This window comes from Aegilops tauschii, chromosome 4 (genome assembly GCF_002575655.3).
Source record: "Aegilops tauschii subsp. strangulata cultivar AL8/78 chromosome 4, Aet v6.0, whole genome shotgun sequence".
In the NCBI taxonomy this organism is placed as follows: Eukaryota; Viridiplantae; Streptophyta; class Magnoliopsida; order Poales; family Poaceae; genus Aegilops; species Aegilops tauschii.
The window spans coordinates 2,799,447-2,812,339 of NC_053038.3; positions in this window are offsets into that span (position 1 = coordinate 2,799,447).

Consider the following 12,893-nt stretch of genomic DNA (forward strand, 5'->3'; position numbering starts at 1 on the left):
ACCGAGAAAAAGAAAAGAAAGCTGAAGCGTAACAAAGAAAGAAAACCAGTGAAGAAACAAAAACAAAACCTTAGAAACAACCAAAAAGAAAAAAATAAGAAAACCAGTGAAATTATAGAAAAGAAAAAAAATAGAAGAAATTGTAGAGAACCAAGAAAGAAACACAAAAAACTAAAGAACAGTAAATAAAAAAAAACAGTGAAAAATAGAAAAACCAATGAAACGGAAAATGAAAATAGAAAACCCAAAAAATATCAGGAATAAACAAAGAAAACCGTAAGGAAAAGAAAAAAAAGGAAAAAGACCTCGAACGAACCTACAGCTACAGCGAGCCGTCGAGCAACCGATCGAACGTGGGAAGTAAATGCTTCACCAAGACGGAATATATACTCGTTATACCTAAGATATAGTCAGGTATCGCTATGTCTCGCGCTCAGAGAGTCGAGACTTCCGACCCGCTGAAGCGCGGGAGCATATGGGCCGGCCTAGGTTTGCGTGTTCTACACTGACTCGGTTTCTTTTTTTTTTCACGTTCTTTTGATTTTTGATCCCATTTTATAATTTTGTTTACACTTTCAAATCGTCTAAACATATATGTGACAAAAATATACTTTATATAATATATAGAAAAATGTTAATCACGCATTTGAAAAATGTTGAACGAGTATATGAAAAATGTTGAACAAGTATTTGAAATAAATGTTCGAAAAGTATTTGAAAAAAAGTTTGAAAAAAATATTTGACAAAATGTTGATCATGTATATGAAAATTTTGAACAACTATTTAAAAAAATATTGATCATGTATATAAAAATGTTGAATAAGTATTTTCAAAATGTCAAACACGTATTTTAATTTTTTTTATCATTATATAAACATGTTGAACAAGTATTTGGAAAATGTTGAACAAGTATTTCAATTTTTTAAATCATGTATATTAGAATGTGGAATGAAAACAAAAAGAAACAAAGAAAAACAAAAAAAAATAAAACCGAAAAATAAAAATAAAAAATGGAGAATAAAAAATAAAACCAAAAAAATGGAGAAGAAAAAAGGAAAACCAAACAAAAAATGGAGAAGAAAAAAGGAAAAACAGTAAACCCAAAAAAACCCGAATAAAACCTCGTGAAAAACGAAAACAAAAATAAAAAAACCAGGTCAAAAATAAAAAACAAAAATACGGTGGTAGACTGCTGAGCCGCATCGCCAACCCCAAAAAAACACCTCTTCCACCCCTCCACGGCTGAGGCACAGCAGGTCAGCAGCACCAGATTCGGCGAGCATCGGCGGACGCGAAGGCAAAGGAGGAGGAGAGCATGCCCACGGCGCTTGAGGAAAACTACGACAGTGTGTTGCTCGAAAACTACAAAGGAGGAGGGTCCGCACGCTTAACGTTCGTTGACGATATAGTATTATATGAGTTATATGATTTGGTGACCGAATGTTGTTCGGGGTCCCGGATGAGATCACAGACATGACGAGGAGCTCCGGAATGGTCCGAAGGTAAAGATTGATATATAGGACGATGCTATTTGTGAAGGAAATATGCCCTAGAGGAAGTAATAAAGTTGTTATTTTATATTTTCTTATTCATGATAAAGGTTTATTATTCATGCTAGAATAGTATTGATCGGAAACTTAAATACATGTGTGAATACATAAACAAATACCGTGTCCCTAGTAAGCCTCTATTAGACTAGCTCGTTGATCAAAGATGGTTAAGGTTTCCTAACCATAGACATGTGTTATCATTTGATAACGGTATCACATCATTAAGTGAATGATGTGATGGACAAGACCCATCTGTTAGCTTAGCATAATGATCATTCAGTTTATTGATATTGCTTTTTTCATGTCAAATACATATTCCTTCGACTATGAGATTATGCAACTCCCAGATACCGGAGGATTACCTTGTGTGCTATCAAACGTCACAACGTAACTGGCTGATCATAAAGATGCTCTACAGGTATCTTCGAAGGTGTTTGTTGAGTTGGCATAGATCGAGATTAGGATTTGTCACTCCGAGTATCGGAGAGGTATCGGTAATACACATCATAAGCTTGCAAGCAAATGACTAAGGAGTTAGTTACGAGGTGATGTATTACAGAACGAGTAAGTAGACTTGCTGGTAACGAAATTGAACTAGGTATGAAGATATCGACGATCGAATCTCGGGCAAGTAACATGCCGATGGACAAAGGAAATTACGTATGTTGTCATAACGGTTCGACCAATAAAGATCTTCATAAAATATGTAGGAGCCAACATGGGAATCCAGGTTCCGCTATTGGTATTGACCAGAGGGGTGACTCGGTCATGTCTACAAAGTTCTCAAACCCGTAGGGTCCGCACGCTTAACGTTCATTGACGATACAGTGTTCTATGAGTTATGTGATTTGTTGATCGAATGTTGTTCAGAGTCCCGAATGAGATCACGGACATGACGAGGAGTCTCGAAATGGACAAGAGGTAAAGATTGATATATAGGACGATGGTATTCGGACACCGGAATAGTTTCAGAGTGCACCGGGTAGTCATCGGATCACCGGAAGGGGTTCCGGGAGGCCCCGGGAGGTCTATGGGCCTAATGGGCCAAGAAGAGACACACACAAGCCCACAGAGGGGCTGACGCGCCCTCTCCCTGGCCGCCGGCCCTAGAAGAAGGAAAGGGGGTGGTCGCTACCTCCTCCTGCCTTTCCCCCCTTTGGGAGAAAGGAAAGGGGGTGGGGGGGCGCCACCTCCCCCTTCCTTCCCCTTGGCGCCAAAAGAAGGAAAGGGGGGAGGGCGGCCTAGGGCAAGCCCAAGTAGGATTCGTACCTACTTGGGGCGCCCCTTGGCCTCTACCCTCTCCCACCCACCTATATATATGTGGGAGGGGGCGCCTAGCACACCCCAGACAATTGCCTAGCCGTGTGCGGCGCCCCCCTCCACCGTTTACAACCCCGGTCATATTTTTGTAGTGCTTAGGCGAAGCCTTGCGAAGATAACTTCTCCGTCACCACGCCGTCGTGCTGCCGGAATTCATCCACTACCTTGCCGTCTTGCTGGATCAAGAAGGCGCGGACGTCACCGAGCTGAACGTGTGCTGAACGCGGAGGTGTCGTACATTCGGTACTCTATCGGTTGCATCGTGAAGAAAGTTCGACTACATCAGTCGCGTTGTCAAACGCTTCCGCTAACGGTCTACAAGGGTATGTAGACACACCCTCCCCTCTCGTTGCTATGCATCTCCTTGATAGATCTTGCATGGGCATAGAATTCTTTTGTTTTCCATGCAATGTTTTCCAACAATTTAGACACCGGAAGAGTTTTGGGAGGTACCGGGTAGTCATCGCTTCACCGAAAGGGGTTCCGAAAAGTACCGGGAGGGTGATGGGCCTTATGGGACAATAGAGGGGAGCACACCAGCCCACAAGGGGGTGGCGTGTCCCCCTATGGCAGCCGACCCATGGGAGAAAGGAATGAGGGGGATTCAGCCTCCCCCTTCGTTGCATGATTCTGTTTTACGTGTTGCATCTTGCAACGGTTCAATTTACCAAATGGTGGTATAAGCGTTGCGCTATGCTCTAGTAACACTGATAAGGCAACACATCTTAAACTGTTGGTAAAGACTTTAGCAACGCATATATGAACTTGTAGATACGGAAAGAAGCGTTGCTATAGGGGGGCCATGTTGTAGTGTCCCTTCTCTCTTTTCTCTCATTAATTTTTTATTTTTGGGCACTTTGGCCTCTTTTTTTCCTTTTTTATTTGGGCTTCTTTGGCCTATGTTATGTTGTAAAGTCAGCAGACTCATCCCAACTTGTGAGGGAATCATAGCTTCTATCATCCTTTCCTCACATGGGACAATGCTCTAATAAGGATGATCATCAAACTTTTATTTGCTTACAACTCAAGAATTACAACTCGAAACTTAGAACAAAACGGAACGGTGGAAGTTGCATGGCAATATATCTCGGAATGGCTATGGAAATGCCATAATAGGTAGGTATGGTGGCTGCTTTGAGGAAGGGTATATGGTGGGTGTAATGTACCAGCGAAAATTGTGCGGTACTAGAGAGGCTAGCAATGGTGGAAGGGTGAGAGTGCGTATAATCGATGGACTCAATATTAGTCTAAAGAATTCAAATACTTATTGCAAAAGTCTAATAGCTATCAAAACAAAGTACTACACACATGCTCCTAGGGGGATATATTGGTAGGAAAATACCATCGCTCGTCCCCGACCGCCACTCATAAGGAAGACAATCAATAAATAAATAATGCTCCGACTTCATCACATAATGGTTCACCATGCATGCATGCTACGGGAATCACAAACTTTAACACAAGTATTTCTATCAATTCACATTTACTCACTAGCGTGACTATAATATCGCCATCTTTATATCTTAAAGCAATCATAAGGAATCAAACTTCTCATAGTATTCAATGCTCTTTATATGGAAGTTTTTATTATATTCCTTTTGGATGCCCATCATATTAGGAATAAACTCATAACCTAAGCAAATTACCATGCTGTTTAGAGAGACTCTCAAAATAATATAAGTGAACCACGAGAGTTCAACAATTTCTATAAAATAAAGCCAACGCCGTGCTCTAAAAAGATATAAGTGAAGTACTAGAGCAAAATTGCCTAGCTCAACAGATATAAGTGAAGCACATAGAGTATTCTAATAAATCACGATTCATGCGTGTCCCTCTCAAAAGGCGTGTACAGCAAGGATGATTGTGGCAAACTAAAAAGCAAATACTTGATTGCGGCTTGAAGCTATGTTAGTTTTTCCCCAAAGAGGAAGGGATGATGCAGCACAGCAACAGTAGGTATTTCCCTCAGTGATGAGACCAAGGTTATCGAACCAGTAGGAGAACCAAGCAACACCACATAAACAACACCTGCACACAAATAACAAATACTCGCAACCCGACGTAAGAGAGGGGTTGTCAATCCCTCACGGGTAAAAGAAATTTTGTAGTAGTTTGGATAAATAGATCTCGCGGGAACACGAGATAAAATAAATAAATAAAAAGTGCAGCAAGGTATTTTTGGGTTTTTTGGTCCGCAAAGGAAAAACATATTGAGAAGAGACCCGGGGGCCGTAGGTTTCACTAGTGTCTTCTCTCGAGAAATTGCAAACTGTGGGTGTACAAATTACTGTTGGGCAATTGATAGGATTTCAAATAATCATGATGATATCCAGGCAATGATCATTACATAGCATCACATCCAAAATTAGTAGACTGACTCCTGCCTGCATCTACTACTATTACTCCACACGTTGACCACTATCCAGCATGCATCTAGAGTATTAAGTTCATAAAGAATGGAAAAAGCCTTAAGTAAGATAAAATGATGTAAAGGGATAAACTCAAGTAATATGATGAAAACCCCATCTTTTTGCCCTTGATGGAAACAATACAAATACGTGCCTTGCTACCCCTACTATGTCACTGGGTGAGGACTCCGCAAGATTGAATTCAAAACTAAGCACCTCTCCCATTGCAAGAAAAACCAATCTAGTTGGCCAAACCAAACCGGTAATTCGAAGAGAAATACAAAGATATCGAATCATGCATATAGTAATTCTGAGAAGATTCAAATAATATTCATAGATAATCTGATAAAAAATCCACAATTCATCAGATCTCGACAAACACACCGCAAAAGAAGATTACATCAGATAGATCTCTGAAAGAACATGCGGTGCCCCCATGTTTGGTTTTGGTAATTGATGACAATCTCTATGGACTAATGGTTGCCTTGAGTTATATTTGAAGGATTTGTCCATAGGCATTTCTTGAAGTCCATGTGTTGGTTTCAAGGAGTTTATGTGGTGACCAAGGTGTTATTAAGGAATTATCCAAAGATTGGTCATGTGAGAGTAGAGCTTATTGCAAGCATGTCTTGAAGAAGAAGATTGTGTGATCATTCATGTTTACCTTCAAGACATCATCCAAATGAAGAGAGTTGGAAAGAGTCAAGGTTGATCAAGACTAAGTCAAGAGTGAATCAAGTTGATCAACACACAAAGCGCACAAGATGTACCGAGAGGGATCAAGCGATCCCATGGTGTGGTAAGCATTGTCAATTACGCTTTGTGTACTAACCCATGATCGTCGTGAGAGTTCTTTGTGGGGTTAGGTTGCGGTGTGCAAGTTCAAGTGAAGCATCATGAAGAGATCAAATGCTTGAAGCTTGCCGTCCATTGTGGTGACAATGGACTTGTGAAGATGTGTGGAAGAGTGGCTCACCCATAGTGGAGTATGGGGGAGCAATCAACTAGTCTTCATCGAGCCAACACAACCAAGAAAGGTGGTCCAACTTGAGGGGGTCAAGATCGTCATCATCTAGCTCAAGTGGACCATGTGCAAGGCAAAGGTTTGCTCTTGATAGGTTTTCTATTTTACTGGTCTCATGATGGTAGTTGGGAGACCGGGTTATAGGATCGATTGCCGTACTATCAAGGGGGGCTCTCGATGAGTAGCTTGATCGTATCGTTCATAGAGAGCTCAAACCATTGCATCCTTGCATCATCTTTGTTGGTTCTTGTTTGGTTCTTCTCTTTGTGAGTTTTGGAGCTTATGGTCATCTTGATGACAAGCTCGAGTTCATCGAAAACGGAGTTCACTCGCATCTTCTATGATGTTTTCGATGTTGGAGGTTATGCCGGTTCTTCTCGGTTGGAGGTTTCACTCCTCTATTTGTTGGCATACCTCCCCTGCCTCTTCTTACTATAACCAGCTTGTATCCAACAAGCTTGAGTTTGCTCAATTCGGAGCTCATATGAAGAAGTTATGGCAGTTCTGGTTTTCTCCCTGCGGTAGTACCGCGGCCAGAGCGGCAGTACCGCTTATCGCCCCAAGCGGTAGTACCGCTGTCCAAAGCGGTAGTACCGCCTATGGCCATAAGCGGTAGTACGGCTACGGTTCCGCACTGGTACCGCCTCGATTTTGGGTCTTGCATTTTTCGTGTCGAGTTTTGCAGTAGTTGCACGGCAGTAAGGCACGGCAGTTCCGCCTATAAGCGGTAGTACCGCCCCGATGGGCGGTAGTACCGCCTAGCGGTAATACCGCTCCGGTCGGGCGGTAGTACCGCTACTGCATTTTTGGTCCCGTGTTCTGCTCCTCCAGCGGTAGTACCGCTGGGGTGCGCAGTAGTACCGCTTATAAGCGGTACTACCGCCCCAAGGTTCATGTTTGGTTGCTCCTTTTCCCTGCTTCTTCCGCCAGAGCGGTAGTACCGCTCGTGGAGCGGTAGTACCGCTCGTGTGCGGGCTGAGCACATAACGGTTGGATTTTTCCCCTTCTATAAAAGGGGGTCTTCTTCCCCAATGAACCTTATCCATTTGAGCTCGTGTTCTTCCCCCATTGTTGACCTTCTTCGAGCTTGCTAACTCTCAATCCCTCCATGGATTCTTGCTAGTTTTGAGGGAAAAGAGAGAGGAGATCTAGATCCACATTTCCACCAATCACTTTCTCCTCTTTGTGAGGGGAACCCCTTGTATCTAGATCTTGGAGTTCTTGGTGTTCTCCTTCTTGTTCTTCCTCTCTTTTTCCTCCCTAGCATTAGTTGCTTCGGTGGGATTTGAGAGAGAAGGACTTGGGCACTCCGTGTGCCCTTGCCATTGCATTTGGTGCATCGGTTTGAGTTCTCCACGGTGATACGTGGAAGTTACAAGTTGAGAAGCTTATTACTCTTGGGTGCTTGGTGCCCTTGAGCTTGTTCCTCTTGGGTGCTTGGGCGCCCTAGACGGTTGGTGGTGTTCGGAGCTCAATCATTGTGGTGTAAAGCTCCGGACAAGTGTCGGGGTCTCCAATTAGGTTGTGGAGATCGCCCCGAGCAATTTGACGGGTTCCGGTGACCGCCCCCAAGTGTTGTCAAAGTGTACGGGTTCGGTGACCGCCCCCAAGGGTTGCCATTTGTACGGGTTCGGTGACCGCCCTCAAGGGTCCCTTAGTGGAATCACGGCATCTTGCATTGTGCGAGGGCGTGAGGAGATTACGGTGGCCCTAGTGGCTTCTTGGGGAGCATTGTGCCTCCACACCGCTCCAAACGGAGATTAGCATCCGCAAGGGTGTGAACTTCGGGATACATCGTCGTCTCCGCGTGCCTCGGTTATCTCTTATCCGAGCTCTTTACTTATGCACTTTACCTTGTGATAGCCATATTGCTTCTTGTCATATATCTTGCTATCACCTAGTAGTTTATCTTGCTTAGCATAAGTTGTTGGTGCACATAGGTGAGCCTAGTTGTTGTAGGTTTTGTGCTTGACAAATTAACCGCTAGGTTTATTCCGCATTTGTTCAAGCCTAAACCGTAATTATTTTAAAGCGCCTATTCACCCCCCCTCTAGGCGACATCCACGATCTTTCAATCTCCAAGAACATCGAGGAGAACATTGTATTGAAGATCAAAGAGATGGAAGAAGTCATCTAGCTACTAGCTATGGACCCGTAGGTCTGTGGTAAACTACTCACGCTTCATCGGAAGGGCAATATAGTTGATGTAGAAGCCCTCCGTGATCGAATCCCCCTCCGGCAGGATGCCGGAAAAGGCCCCAAGATGGGATCTCATGGGAACAGAAGGTTAGGGCGGCGGAAAAGTACTTTTGTGGACGCTTCTGATGGTTTGGGAATATTTGAGGATTTATAGAGCTGAGAGGGAGGTCCGTGGACTCCCGGGGGACCCACAAGCCAGGGGCGCCCCCCCTAGGGCACGCCCTGAGAGCTTGTGGAGTCCTCGGGACTCTTTTGACTTGGCCTCCAAGTTCCATGGATGTCTTCTGGTCCAAGAAAAATCATCGCGAAATTTTTATTCTGTTTGGACTCCATTTGATATTCCTTTTCTGTAAACTCAAAAAACAAGGAAAAACAGAAACTGACACTGGGCTTTGGGTTAATAAGTTAGTCCCAAAAATAATGTATAATAGCATATTAATGCATATAAAACATCCAAACCAGATAATATAATAGCATGGAACAATAAAAAATTATAGATATGTTGGAGACGTATCATCCAACTCATTGCTCTCTCAGTCAGGCCCCATGTTTGTTCGAGTTTTCCTTTCTCTCGTGCACATGGAAGGAACCAGTCAGCATGAGCCGCTGGCTGATTTCTCCTTTGTTCAAGGAGAGAAAGAGAAATCGTTCGGTCGATGCCATCTTCTCATGAAGTTCTGAAGAGAAGAGGAAGACTCATCATATGTAGGTTTTCCCCCGTATAACTTAGCTTTTAGGTTCTTTTTGCTTCACACACGCGCGCGCGCGCACACACACACACATGCACACGCATGCGCGCGCGCACACACATGTATAACTATGGTTTGTTCTTCATAAATAACAGGGAAAAACACCTCAAGACGATGTTGGGCTTTTTAGTGCTACTCTTCAAGAGGCCTAGCCCAAAGACGGATCTAGAGGCCGATGCCCCGCGCCCTTCCGTCCGGTCAATATTGTATAGCTAACACAACAGTTGATGTATTCAGGCCCAACTAGAAACCCATTGCCCCCTCCCCAATTGAAAACCGCTACCTCGCATCCTTCCTTTGCCCTCCCTTGGCCATCCCCCCCGCAAACCCCCGCCGCCTCCCTCTCATGCGGCCGTTCTACCGGCCCTCGCGTCCTCCTGAACTCCATCCCGGCCACCACCCTAGCTACTCCATCCTGGCGCCTCGCAAATCCCTCTGGCCCCCGGCAAGGCCATTCCCCCGTCGTAAGTTCCCAATTCCCTCATCTCCATCGGATTAGGGTTTTGTCGACTGAAATTCTGGAGCCCGATCTGGTTGGATTTCGTCGATCTGGTCGTAAGTCCCTAGCTAGTAGCGTTGCACCCTTGTAAGTCTCCAACTGCTAGGGTTGTGCCCTTGATCTAGTAGGGTCGCGCCATTGCAAGTCCAGATCTGGTAGGGTTGCGCCCTTGCAAGTCCAGATCTGGTAGAGGTTTGTCTATTGAAATGTTTGAGTCATCCCGTCGATCTCCTCTCTCCAGCAACAGTTTATTTGTTATAATTATAGGTAGGGATATGCAGTAGTTCTGGTCCAATTTTTTGAACTGGTCTGGTTAAGTCTTGTGGAACTGCATTGATAGATGTATGAGCTGTCTTGGTTAAGACTAGCTGTTTCGATGTGTTTAGATAGTAATTAAAATTAAGGGTCTTGTTTGATTTACCTCTATGAGGTGGCTTGTAATTGTCTAAGTCATTGCAGATAGAATGGCAGCAAGAGGAAGATGCATGTCATGCTACAAATCAGTACTTGCATTCACCAATCCTAATTTGACAAATATCCTCTCCACTATAGGTTACAATGGTTGGTACAGATCTGCTGTTATTAGATGCACGAACTTGGTTTTTAGTCTGTCTTCATGTTTTTTATTGAAATATTGTGGAGTTTGCTGACTCATATCATATGTTTGTTACATGTTCCTCAGGATATGGCATTGACCTCTGATGCCTCTCCCGTTGGAAGATTTGAGTTTGCTTTTCAGGAATCCAACTTCTGTGATAAGGTCCTCCTTTTGGGGGTTGTTGCATCCAGCTCTGCTCCAAACCCTATTCACAGGCCTGCCCCCAACCTTGTAGCCAGTCTTGCTCCTAACCCTATCCTTGCAGTCTCCAGGAAGAGGGCACGAGGAGGTATGTTGTCTTCGCTCTGGCTAAAATAATCAATGGGCTCTCATCTCCTTCTTCCATTCACATATTCTATGTTATTTGAATGCAGAGGATGCTACTTCAGATGATTGTACAATGACATTATCTAATAAGATTAGCATTGATCAATTTCTTATAAGTTATGGTATCAGTAGTATCAGTTTAACTATACTGTCTTATATGCTTGTTTTGGCTCTGTTTTCAGATTGAAATTGTGAGTGGAGGAAGGAATAACTCAATTGAAGAATCTATTGAAAAGCTCTAAGAATCTATATTCTTGAACTTACATTGACCTATGCCTACCTTTATTTTATGTAATTGAGATCTAGAATTTAGAAAAGGTGCAACCAAAGAGTATTAATGTCACTGAACAGACTCTGCCGAAGATGCCTCTATCTGCCAGATGTGAATGACCGCAGTATTATCTTTACTATAGCGTGGGTGGGTTTGATAAGATTTCCGTATATGTTATTTAACGGCCTAAAAATAGTTTGAGTTTGTCCTTTAATGACTGATAAACACAAGTGATCTGAACATTGTCTAATGAAGTATGATCTTAACTACTAAAGTATGAGTTAAATTTATACTGAACATTTTCACTTATTTACAATTATCAAAACATGATCTTAACTACATGTTTATTAATGCCTAGGTAGTATTTTTTTTAAATTCAATCAATGTAAAAGACTATTAACTTCGAGACATTTAATTCTCAATCACATTAGAAATGTGTGTGTATGTGTGTGTGTTGCACCCGTTTAATATGATTAATCTGGTAGAGAGCTCCCCATCAACAAAGGTAGAGAGCTCTAAAGTGCATGATGTAGCAAACTATCTTGTTAGGGGTTTCTAGTGTATGAGATATAAGAAATTAGATAGATCTACAAATACAAAGTGCTTACGAGGAGCATCTCAATTATTATATTATATAAAAAGAAAGTTCCAAGGCAGTGCTTCCTCAACAAAAGAGAAGTAAACGATTGCCAGGTATCAAGATGATACCAAGTACACCTGACATCTATAACACCTTGGAGTCAAGACACCATATTACCAAAAAATTAAAAACATGGCATATCATACTAAAGAGGTCAATGTCACAAACAACAAAAGGAACAACCTAGCACCGCCCTAGGTGGCACACTGCCTGCAATAAATGGTTATGTAAATATAGCGCCTCAAGGAAGGGTACAACATGCAAGCCTTGCAATCGCCGTATCAGACTACTAAAGGCCACATGGTGGTTTTCTTGTACTCCAGGCAGATTACAACAATCTGCACGATATCCTTCCAACAAAAGAATAGATCACAAATACCAACACTTCCATGTACAACCAACAAAGGATATACCTATCAGTTTTCACCCTAGAGCTTGAGATCTAGTACTTAAGAAGCAATACCAAATCTCGGCCACCCTGTGTTGCCGCCTCCACTTGCCGAGTGGAACATCCATACCTCATAGCCTTGACAAAGCTCAGCACGAACTAAACATCCATTAACCTACCAGCACATGATTTTACCCTCGACAACAACTAAGCATAATCCTCACGCAAGAGATCCGGGGAGCATGTTTGAGCGTCTCATGCCAATATCTGAAAGTTCACCCGTCTAGCCAGTGTATCTCCAACGTGTCATGGTTAGAACCCGATGAAAGAAGTTTCTACTGCAAAAGCTATTTTGCTCTGTGCGGGCCTAAAACGACATGAACAACACATGATGTGGAAACGTTGTCCCCATTAGTGGCATACACACTCTATAAACATGACGCACACACTTTTGATGAATAGTTTTACCAGTGGTTTCTGTAAAGGAATGTATGTCATATTCGCATTGAATTGCACGCACAAGCCGATTCACCTGAAAACTCAAAATGATGGAGTAAGGTGCATAGTGCACATATATGGCTACAATTGAACGAAGAAGGAAAGTGAAACGAAGAATTAAGAATGCATTTCAAAATTTATAGCACCTCTTCCCACGGTGAGGAAAATGAAACGAAGAAGTATGAACGCATTTGATGCTTCCTTGATCACCAGTTCGACGTTGCAATTACGAGGGCGCTCATTCAGCTACCAAGGCGTGGGTTCCCAATGGCACACATAGAACCGACAGCGAGGATTTTCCCACGATGTAGCTTGTTGTGCTACCATAGCACCTTTCCCACGATGCCCATAGACAACTATATGACCTGTTGCGCCCATGACGCAAAGGCCAACTGCAACAAAGAAGTTAAGCAAACGATATG